We start from the raw sequence: 13,040 nt of genomic DNA, 5'->3' as shown, positions 1-13,040 counted from the left end.
CCCCAAACCCGGCCCAGACGTTATGGCCAGATCTGACGTGCCACATAGACTTACGATAGTATGCATTCACTGGTTTAAGTGATTGGGGTGGTCTTTGTAAAAACAGCGGTTGAATGAAAAGTCGGTTTATCAATCTTTAGGCTATCCATTTGTGTCAAAGTCCTCTCACATGCCAACTCACGCCACCACCACTAGGCCATCAACTCATTTGTGTCATAAATCCAACACATTAAACTTTAAAGCGTACCTACTTGCTTCCAGATTTATTGAAAAGAAAAACCAAAATATATTGCAAGAGCCAAGACTTGAACCTTGGACCCCTTGCTTCCTTTATGACGTCACTTCCTTGTCCCCTAAGTGGCGCCACCTTGCCACTACACGACACTCCTTTTTGTGTCATCTTTTACCTCTTTACTCTTAAAAGCCCAAACGCCAATTGCATCACCTGTTCATAAAATTAAAATTCCAAAGACTACCACGGATTTAACTTAAGTTTGGGCCTTCCAAAGGCCCACTAACCTACTAAAATATTTATTTTAACCAACCAGAACACACACAAATTTTAAAAGTCATAGAAACACAGAAAACCCAAAAATTGGGGCGTTACATACCAGGTTTGGGGTGTTACACAAAGCCTCATAAGGTTCCATTTTGATACTCAATTGGAAGCTGTTATTATACGCAAATTCAATAAGAGGTAGGTATCATTCCCACATACCTTCAAAGTCGAGAATGCAACATCTCAACATATCCTTAAGTATTTGAATGATTTGCTCAGACTGATCATCTATTTGCTGATGAAAAGCGATGCTGAAATACAATTTCGTACCCAGTGCATCTTGCAGTTTCTTCCAAAACTGCGATGTAAACCTTAGATCTCTATCCGAAACAATAGATATAAGCACACCATGTAATCTCACAATTTGACAAAAATACAATTCAGTCAACTTATCAAGCGAGCAGTCTGTACGTATCGGAACAAAATGAGATGATTTAGTTAATCTATCCACAATAACCCAGGTTGCATCTTTCTTGCTCGGTATCAGCGGTAGACCAGATACAAAATCCATTGTAACTCTGTCCCATTTCCTTTCTGGTATCATAATCGACTGAAGTAATCCAGAAGGTACCTGATGCTCGACTTTTATTTGTTGACAGATTAAGCATTTTGAAACAAATTCAGAAATGTCTCGTTTCATACCATGCCACCAATTAAGTTGTTTCAGATCATTATACATCTTCGTACTACCTGGGCGAACAGATAACCGATTGCTGTGAGCTTCATTCAAAATCATCTGAATCATCCCTAAATTCCTCGAGACACATATTCAGTTTCTGAATATCAACCAGTCATCAGCATCAACTCGAAACTCTGAATCAGCATTTGAATAACCTTGAGCTCGTTTTATTATCAACTCATTATTAACCTTCTGGGCATCACAAATTTATTGAACGAATAACGGTCTTGCTTTCAATCAGCTATTATCGAACCATCATTAGACATAGCCATATGCGCACTCATTGCACGCAAAGCAAACACTAATTTTCAACTTAAAGCATCAGCAACAACATTAGCCTTTCTCGGGTGATAGTCAATCACAAGCTCGTAGTCTTTTAGCAATTCTAACCGTCGACGTTGTCTGAAATTCAAATCTTTCTGAGTCGTCAAGTATTTTAGGATTTTGTGATCAGAATAAACATGACATTTCTCACCAAACAGATAGTGGCGCCAAATTTTCAATGCAAACACGGTAGTTCTAGGTTGTGTGTTGGATAGTTCTTTCCATGTGGCTTTAACTGTCTCAAGGAATAAGCTATAACTCTGCCTTCCTGCATCAAAACATAGCCCAAACCATTTAAAGATGCATCACTATAGATAACAAATTCTTTACCCAATTCTAGCTGAACTAGCACTGGAGCTTCAGTCAAAAGGGCTTTCAACTGATTAAAGCTTTTCTGGCATTTTTCTGACCACTCAAACTTAACGTCTTTTTGTAATAGCTTTGTCATTGGAGCTGTAATTATAGAGAAGCCTTTCACAAATAATCTATAATAACCAGCAAGTCCCAGAAAACTTCAGACTTTAGAAACATTCCTCAGAGGTTTCCAATCAAGTATAGCTAAAATTTTGCTCAGATCCACCCGAATACTCGATGCTGATACAACATGGCCCAGAACACTGGCTTCGCTTAACCAAAACTCACATTTACTGAACTTCACATACAACTTCTTATCTCGTAAAGTCTGTAACACAAGTCTAAAATGTTCGGTATGTTAGGTTTCATCACGGTAGTAGATTAAAATATCATCTATAAACACAACCACAAACCGATCTAGATATGGTCTGAAGATTCGGTTTATCAAATCCATAAAAACAGCGGGTACATTAGTAAGTCCGAAAGGCATAACCAAAAACACATAGTGCCTGTACCTCGTTTGAAATGCAGTCTTTGGCACATCGGAGTCTTTGACTCACAACTGATAGTAGCCAGATCTCAAATCTATCTTCAACACATTGTAGCCCCTTTCAACTAATCAAACAAATCATCAATTCATGGCAGTAGATACTTACTCATTATAGTCACCTTATTGAGCTGTTTATAATCAATACACATTCTCAAAGTTCCATATTTCTTTTTCACAAATAATACTGGAGGACCCAAGGTGAGAAACTCGATCGTGCGAAACCCCTATCTATAAACTCTTGCAACTAAGCTTTCAATTCATTTAATTCAGTAGGTGTCATTCTGTACGGTGCTACGGATATCAGAGTCGTCCCAGGCATTAACTCAACACCAAACTCTACCTCTCAAATAGGTGGCCAACCTGGTAATTCTTCAGGAAACACATCTGGATACTCGCATACAATAGGTACTGATTCAATACTTCTTTCGGCCTCTTTACTATCAAGTATATATGAAAAGTAAGCTTCGCAACCTTTTCTCACATATTTCTGAGCTAACATCGAAGAAATCACTTCCGGTAACCCATTCAAATTAGTAGATTCAATTTGAATAATCTCATCATTCTGGCATCGTAAATTAGTAGTCTTTCTCTTGCAGTTTACAACAGCATCATGTAAAGTCAACCAGTCCATACCCAGAATTATGTCGAACTCATCAAATGGAAACAACATCAAGTCAACTAGAAAGCACGAATCTCGAACCATCAAAGGACAGTTTTTACACGCTTTTTCAACCATAACACACCGGCCCAAGGGGTTTGACACTCTAATCACAAACTCAATAGACTCAACAAGAAGAGTCTTGATGAATACTAATGTTTCACATACATAAGATTGAGTCGAACTAGGATCAATCAATGTAATTACATTAGTATTATAGAGAGTGAGTGTACCAGTAATGACATTTGGGGATGAAGCCTCCTCTCGTGCGTGAATAGCATAGGCTCTGGCAGGTGCACGAGCCTCAAATCTGACTGTTGTATCATTAGTCTCTCTCTGACTACCACTCTCATTACCCGTATTTTTGGGTGGTCTACCCTGAGCTGTAGTATTACCCGATCTCGTATTCTGCACTGGATTTTCTTCAGCTAACACTGGGCAATCACAAATATAATGATGCATCGATCCACATCTAAAATAGGCCCCATCATATAATCTACAGCTGTCGGGATGTTGTTTGCCGTAATATTTACATCAGGTTGGTTTGATCTGACATTCCCCACACTAGCTATTGAGGCAGCTCTCGAGCTCATAGGTGGTCTACTCTGATCCCGTCTAGAATAACACGAAGTAGCTTTGGAATGTCTAAAATCATCTCCAGTATGCCAACTAATAGTTTAATGTCTTCGTTCACCCCATCTTCAAATCTTTTACACATTATGGCTTCGGTAGAAACACACTCTCAGGCATACTGACTGAGCCTCACAAATTTCCGCGCATACTTTGCCACGGTCATCCGACCCTGTATCAGATCCAAAAATTCTTTGTACGTCTGGTCAATAAATCTCTGGCTGATATATTTCTTACGGAACTCAGTCTAAAAGAATTCCCAGGTAACCCACTCCTTCGAAACCACTGATACTAGAGTATCCCACTAGTGATAGGCTGTGTCTCGAAGCAAAGATATGGCACATTTCAAACACTCATCCAAGGTACAAGACAACTCATCAAACACACAGATAGTATTATCAAGCAAAAACTAAGCCCGCTCAGCATCATCATCATCATCAGTAGCTTTAAACACTTCAACCCCGTGTTTTCTAACTTTATCAACAAGTGGCTTATATAATCCCAGCGGATCACTTACTTGAGGTACAGCAGGCATCGAAGATGGATTAGTTAGGGGTGGAGGTTGTTGTGTAACACCCCGTACCCGAGACCATTGCCGGAGTCGAACACGAGGTGCTAACCGACTTAATTCATTTACTCTCACAGTCCATTTAAAAATTTTCCAGACGACTGGCTGACTGCGTCACTGTCACTTAAAAAAAAATCATAACTTGAGTTCTACAACTCAAAAATCAGTTTCGAAATTTTTCCCCAAAACTAGACTCATATATCCATCTACAGATTTTTTTCTAGAATTTTTGGTCTGGCCAATTAGTACAGTTTATTAGTTAAAGCCTCCCCGGTTACAGGGTGCGACTACACTGACCTTCATGCATTACGATTTGGATATCTCCCTGTACAGGGCTTCAATACTGATGCCGTTTATTTCTATAGAAACTAGACTCAAAAATGAATCTATACATATATGGCATGACTTCTAAATGTCTTTGTTTAATTTATAATAAATTTCCAAAGTCAGATCAGGGGATCCAGAAACCGTTCTGGCCCTGTCTCACGAAAACTTTAACATCTCATAATATACTATTCATATGAACGTTTCGTTACTTTCCTATGAAAATAGATTCATCAAGGTTCGATTACATAATTTATTTGATATTTAATTCCATTCCTACTATTTTTAGAGATTTTTCACATCCACATCACTGCTGCTGCCAGCATCTATTTTTATGGTAAACTTTACCTATTTCATGATCCTCCATGGATCAACTAGAGTTTGTCATACATATACCAAAAGTGATCATGAATAACCATTCCCATGACTAACCGTTACCAACATTTCCATACCTCTCAACGGTCGACAAACAAAACGATTATAATGCTATGATCAAAGTATACTTAAGCCATTTTCGCATGGCTATCCAAATTTACACAAAACCGAAAGGTACATGACCTACAACAAAAGGGTAGTCCTATACATTAACCAAAATATCCTCTCACTACTAGTCTATTCTATACATGCCATAAGATATTCCAAAACGTAGCAGTACCAAACAAAGGATGGTGATAATGTGACTAGTTGTCGACGATCCCCGAGCTGTAGCTTCCAAATGAGATCTATAAAACAGAGGAAACAAAGTACACGGAGTAAGCATTACAATGCTTAGTAAGTTTCAAGCAGTGTCAACAGATAACAATCAAATTATAACATAGTTGTTCGTATTTTTATTTCACTCTTCCTTCGGGCATACCATCCCCTTTTCCGAATATGCACGTCTCATCATATGTAAAAGGCAGATAAATTCTCACTTGATGGTGACCTCTTATGATCATAGGTACATTACATATTTTTACCTGACTTTCCACATTGACCAAATGCACAATAATCATAGAACAGTCTTATTGCTTTACTCACATGTGCATCACATAACGACCTTGTAATTTAGTCTAAATCAAACTTAAATATAATCTCAAATACATACCTAACCAACTTAACGCATTGAACATATTTATTACTAATTGTCACTGTGAAGTCGCATAATCTTACGCTTTACTTGAATCTTCAGCAAAACCTTTAGTTCGGGGCTTGCCCGGACAAAATCTCCACACGTAGTCATCGGGTCATTAGAGCTCGGATATAGTACGAGCACGAAGCCTCTGGTCATTAATCGATGATAATATTCTCGCATAAGGCTCATGGTTTTAACCCGGATATAATCTTGACACAAATGCCCTTCGAGACTTATCACATTTATACACTTTCACATCCATCACGTTGGCCACTCGGCCCTATCACATATATACACTTTCACATTCATCACATTGGCCATTCGGCCTTATCACATATATACACCTTCACATTCATCACATCGGCCATTAGGCCTTATCACTTATATACACTTTCACATTCATCACATCGGCCATTAGGCCTTATCACATATATATACACTTTCACATTCATCACATCGGCCATTAGGCCTTATCACATATATACACTTTCACATTCATCACATCGGCCATTAGGCCTTATCACATATATATACACTTTCACATTCATCACATCGGCCATTAGGCCTTATCACATATATATACACTTTCACATTCATCACGTTAAAATCTTAAATCAAAATATAAATTTTCATGTATTCACATCACAATTATTCAAATATACTTCACATACCACATATACTATCATGTACAGACTTGGTCTTGGCCGAATCTACATCAATCATTTTCCAATGAATAATTCAATTTCACGCCATACTATCATTTCATATTCGAATACTCATAAACTTACAATTTCACAAATTTTAATATCAAAGATCCATCTAACACTCATATATCATTTTACAATATCACGAATTAGAATTCAAGTATGGGTTTAATCAATAGCTTTTGAGCAACTAAAACAAGTTTTATCCATGTTTACAACAAAATCACATATTCACTACAAGCTGTTTTCCTGAGCAATGGTCACTAAATTATTTATAACCGGAGCTACAAGGCTCCAAATCACTTGCCATTAATTTTCCCTGAATATAGACTCGTATATCTTCCATCCATAAATTTTTCATAATTTTAGGTTTGGATAATCAATACCATATTTTTCTTAAAGTTTCCCCTGTTTCAATGTTTGACTAACCTGACCAGTCTTCACTACGAATCAAAATTCTCATTGTACAGAATTCAAAGTATGTTTTATTTGATTTCATTTGAAACTAGACTCATTAAGGAGTCTAAGAATATAAATTTTATCTTGTACCCATTTTTGTACAAATTATAGTGATTTTCTTAAAACAGAACAGGGATTTGAGTCATTCTGACCTGTCCCACACAACTTTAAATATCTCTTTATAGGAAATTTCTTTGCTTCCACGGTCTCTTTTATAGGAAACTAGACCAACTAAGCTTTGGTTACATATTTTGTTCAGCCTATAATTCCACACCAACAATTTATAGTGATTTTCTAAAATCACATTACTGCTGCTATCCAAGCAAATTATTACAATTTGCTCTTAAATTTCCAAGTCCAAACACATATGAACTTACCATTTGAGTTTAAGACATATCATGGCCACATCATATCTTGTTAAATCAACTCATTATGTCCTATTATGGTTGAATTTACTCAATGTTTAATCGCTTAAAACTTACCTCGGAAGTGGTCGACGATTAGATGTCTACGGCTATTCGTTTACTTCTTCTTTTCTCCTATCCGACTTTGATCCTCTTTGCTCTTAAGCTAATTCAAACAAATTTAACTTATTAAAGTCTCATTATGCTAGCTTATGGCCGAATATGACAAGGAGTTTGATAGGTCATATGGCCACCTTTAGCTCAAACACAAAATGGTCATACGCATTTTTAATCACATTGAGCAATTTAATACAATTAATCTAACATTTCCTCATGTGCACCTTTATGACCGAATACATGCAACACCAAGCTATCTATTCATTCATGTGTGCATCTTATTTAAGCATGTATATCCACAATCAATTCATCATATAAATATCTATGATTTCACTCAAATAATCTCATTACAACACATGGTGCTCCAACCATTATTTAAATTCAAAGCTCGGCTAGTACACATATATACACTAGCAATCCATTACTAACATTTGCACTTCATCTTAATAGCTAGCTTAGCAAACCTTAATTTAACACATAATTCATACATATCACATTCCAAGCATTCACTCAATTCTATCACTTAAAACACACACATTACTCAATAACTTCATAGTTCAAATTCGGCAACTACACCACTAATATTCAAAATCATATTCGGCCTTAGTACTCCCTTGTTAGCCGATTTTTCTTCATTTAGCAACTAAAATATAATAAACCACAACATTTAAATTCATCTCATTCTTCTCCCATTTGACCGAATGAACATTTATCAAATGAAAATTCAACTAAACAACAACATCTTTCTTTCTAAAATGTATATACACTCACACGACAACTTTCAATTTATACTTTTCAACCATGAACTCTACTCATTCAAACATCATTTAAGCCACTTAACAATTAATTAACATCTTTCAAAAAAACTTATCAAAATGACACCAATTTAGCACTTGCCGAATGGACATTTGTCTATTGATGCATGAAATTAAACCATGGGCTAAATAAGCTATGCACTTATCAATCTAATCTCATAGTCAATTAAAAAGAAAATCACAATGCATACCTTAAACTAGGATAGCCATGGCCGACTACCTTGGTTTTTCCTCTTCAATATTCCCTTTCCCACAATCGGCAATCAAGAAGAAGGATGAGCATGCATTTTTTTGTTTCCTTTTTTGTTATCTTTCTTCAACCCACAGCAATGGAGGAGGGGGGGGGGGAGAACATGAATGAGACAACTTTGTTTTCATCACCCCTCCCTTTTCATTTCTTTATTACTAACCTTTTTTTCTTTTATTGTTTCCTACATACCCCATTATCACAAAGTGTTTATAATATGGTTAATCCCATAGCATGGCCGGCCACTAGTTCATCTTTTGGGTATTTTGACATGCAAGGACAACATTTTCTAAGATGCATCAATAGGCCACTTTAACATTTGCCTAGCACATTTCTAAATTTTCTCACACAAATCCTATTTAGCAAAATTCACTTACAATTAACAAAATTCAAACATGAAATTTTCACACATGCCTATATACATATAATAAGCATCAAATATAATGGTTAAATATTTTTATGACTCGGTTTTGTGGTCCCGAAACCACTTTCCGACTGGGGTCACTTTAGGGGTGTCACATGTTGTGTAGCCGGGTTAGTCCAGATATACTGAATAAACTAGTCATTCATCATTTGGTAAAAGGCTTTTCTAGCATCTCCCTCCTAGTTACTCAAAATCGGTCGATAATCAACTGGCGTTGTCCCTTGTGCGAGAGCAGGCGCTACATACTCAACATCATCAGCTACAGCTCTGTCGGGATCCATTTACTATGTGAAAACACATTTTCAAATGGTACAAGTCATCACACTATCGCAGTATATAATTATGGCATGTATAGCTAGACTCACACACGCTAAGTTAGTCTTAGAACCGACTAAACCATAGCTTTGATACCAATAAAATGTAACACCCCTAACTCGTATCCGTCGCCGAACTGAGGTTACAAGGCATTACCAGCCAAGACACACATTCAAATAATCACAAGAATATACTTAAACAAACTTTGAAGCCATTCATTAATAGTAAGAATAGTCATTTTTTTATTGAACATCACATACCGAATGTAACATGGATTCAACTTATAGATTATACAAAATATACAATCAGCATGTCATATTCGACTCTTTACAGTAGTATATATTTCATCAACTTACGCTAAATACTTCTCCTATAAATAAAATGCATTTAATTTATTAATGCATAATTTGTTATAACACAATATAATTCCCTATCAACTCATAATCAAAACATATATTAAATCATCATCATATTTATATATACCTTAAGATAAAATATATATCAAGTCAATTTCTCATATGCATAACTCTTTTTTTTTCATCAAGTCGCCATTTAACTACAAATAACAATATCTGTATATGCATATAATAAAACCAATAGTAAACATATTACATGATTTAAAAAGCAATCACATGTGCATCATTGGTACAATATAATATGGTTGTACATGCTATTAATATATAACATACATAGTGCGTATTTACCCTAAAATTTAAAGCCACACCTAACATGTGAGTACATGCCAAACATTTGACCAAAAGAATCAAGGAACAAATTCATTACTTATTACCCTTCATCACCGGATTATATTACTTAAATTTAAGCTATTTAAACAGTATATCTAAGGACATTCGTGACTAAGTCTAAGCATATCAAAAAAATTCTCATACATATATCTATGATCGATTTAATCATGCCACAATTAAAGTCATAAACCAACCTCAAAATACCATCACATATCATAATTTATAAATATTCATAGCACTCAGCATATTGATCAAAATAGACTTAAACCATAACCAAACCAAACCAAAATTCAGCATAACAATTAAGCTATTTTCGCATAGCTAAGTTATGTACAACCAAACCCAACATTTCAAAACGAAATCCAGCATATACATGCCATACTTTGAGTTCAACTATTTAAACACCGAGGCAGTGGATAGTGTGAAAGACTTTGCTGACGATCCCCGAGCTTGTAACTTGAATCCAAAATCTATAAATCAAAGTAACATGAACACACAGAGTAAGCTAACATAATAGCAAGTCCTGAACAAATAAAGAACCAAATGCCATATTCAACTTAATATAATCAACCGAATTATACTAACATTAGCATACTTGACCTCAAAATTTCAAATAGGTTACTCAAGATATTTTTATAGACCATTTCTTCACCTAGGCCGAATACTCACATGGTCATATAAACATTTTAACAATCAACTTCCAAAACCAATTAGTTATAATAAAACCATACCTACGTATACTTATATATATAAGCTCAAAAATCATTTCAAAACCTCACATATATATATATCACCTATAAGGCCGAATATTCATGGTCACACACACTTGCACGTAACTATGGATCATTTCATTGATACGTGATTTATTTAGCCGCAAGGCCGAATACACATGCCAATCTCATTTATATTCATCATTATCGATTACACATGTATAGAACAAATATTAAGTACATACTTACCTTATTATTAGTAGCCAACAAGCTAATTCATACTTGACCATTTAGCTCATTTTACACATCTGTACACGATTTACCTTTGCCTGATGAACCATTCATAATTGGATTGGACACTCGGATAATAACATAAATCATACAATGCCAACGTCCCAGACGTGGTCTTACATGTAGTCACAAATCGATGCCACTGTCCCAAACAGGGTCTTACTAGTACACATATATCAGAATCACATATCGATGCCATAGTCTATCTCGTACACATATATCAAAATCCTATGTCATGACATATGTATCCTAGCTATTCCTAAGTTTCATACGGGGCTTTCAGACGTCGTAACTTGGTCGAAACGAATGCTTGAACATGGTTACCAAGCTTATACACATTCAAAAATAGCATGTATAAATTCATATATTACATACTAGCATATATATTCAGCATTTAACTATAATTAGACACATCTATTTGCTTATAAATTTACCACGAACGTTATTAAACGGGACAGGGCTGCTAGTCGACAACTTTCGTTTTCCCACGATCTAAATCTGATTTCTTTGGTTCGTGATCTAAACATATTCAAATTAAGCTTTTTCAAACATATTTTCATTCAATTTAGTCCAAAAACACATAAATGGACAAATTACCATTTTACCCCTGACATTTACACTTTTTATAATTTAGTCCTTATTGCACAAAACACAAAATACACAAAATTTCTCTATACCCAAGTTTGGCCGAATATTACCCATAACCATACAAGCCCATATAATTCATTTATGTCACATTTCAGTCCCTCAAATTATTATTTTTGCAATTTAGTCCTAATTACTCAAAATCATCAAAAACTCCAATACAAAACATGTTAATCTAAAACATATCTTTCATATTTCATTATCAAACAAAAAAATTCAAGCATGGGTTTTGTAGTACTCGAAACAATGATCTCAAAAACGTAGAAATTATCAAAAACTGAGTTAAACACATACCTCAATCAAGCTTGCTTGTGGCCGAACTAGGTTTTCTTTTCTTTTTTCTTTCTTATTTTGGTTTCGGTCAAAAGAATATAAAATGAACAAGCCTTATTTTTTTATGATATATGTTATATTATAATGGTTTATAATATTAGTTTACTAAAGTAACCTTACTAAATTTATATCAAAACCTTATAATATAAACCTATTGCAGTCCACTTAATAAATTAATGGGCTAATTGCAACATAAAGGCTTCCATTTTAAAATACAATAGCATTTTGGTCCTTTATACATGAAACTACCCAATTTTTTTATTTACGCAATTAAGTCCTTTTATTTATTCAGACACTCAGACGATAAAATTAAAGCACGAATGTAATATTCTAATTTTGGGCCTAGTCGGAATAGTGGTTCCGTGACCACAAAATCCGAGATAGAAATAATTATTTTATGATTATTTTGAGGTCTATGATATGATTTCATGATTGTGTGAAAATTTCGTGAAGAAATTTTATGCATAAAGTGCTTAAATTGAAATTAGGGACTAAATCGAATAAATTGTAAAATTTGCATTCTAGAAGTTTCTAGTATGAAATTGTTTTGAAATATTAATTCGGAGGTCTTAAATAGCAATTTTACCAATTTCTAAGTCTATGGAGAAAAATTGGACATGGATGGAATTTTTGGAAAGTTTAGTAGTAAGGGCATTTTGGTCATTTAGGGGTAAAATGAATTAAAATACAAAATTAAAAGCCAATTTTGCTCATCTTCAACCCCATGGTCGAATATAGCAAGGAGAAACCATGGCTAGGGTTTTTCAAGCTTCCAAGCTTGATTGTAAGTCCATTCTAGACTCGTTTTTAATGATTTTTACATTTTTGGAGTCCCGGTAGCTCGATTTAGCTTATGCTAGCAATAATTTAACCTAGGGTTTATATTTGGAAAAATACCCATAGGTGAAATTTTTGTATTTTGGTGTTTTATGATAGTATATGAGGTTTTAAATTATGTTAGACAACTTGTGCTACTCGGTTTTAAGTGAAAACGAGCAAAAGGGCTTAATTGGTAAAAATACCTAATAGTCATAAGTACATGTTAGAGTGAGAATTTGATGTTGCCATAG

This window comes from Gossypium arboreum, chromosome 2 (genome assembly GCF_025698485.1).
Source record: "Gossypium arboreum isolate Shixiya-1 chromosome 2, ASM2569848v2, whole genome shotgun sequence".
In the NCBI taxonomy this organism is placed as follows: Eukaryota; Viridiplantae; Streptophyta; class Magnoliopsida; order Malvales; family Malvaceae; genus Gossypium; species Gossypium arboreum.
Note: the sequence above shows the minus strand (reverse complement) of the source record.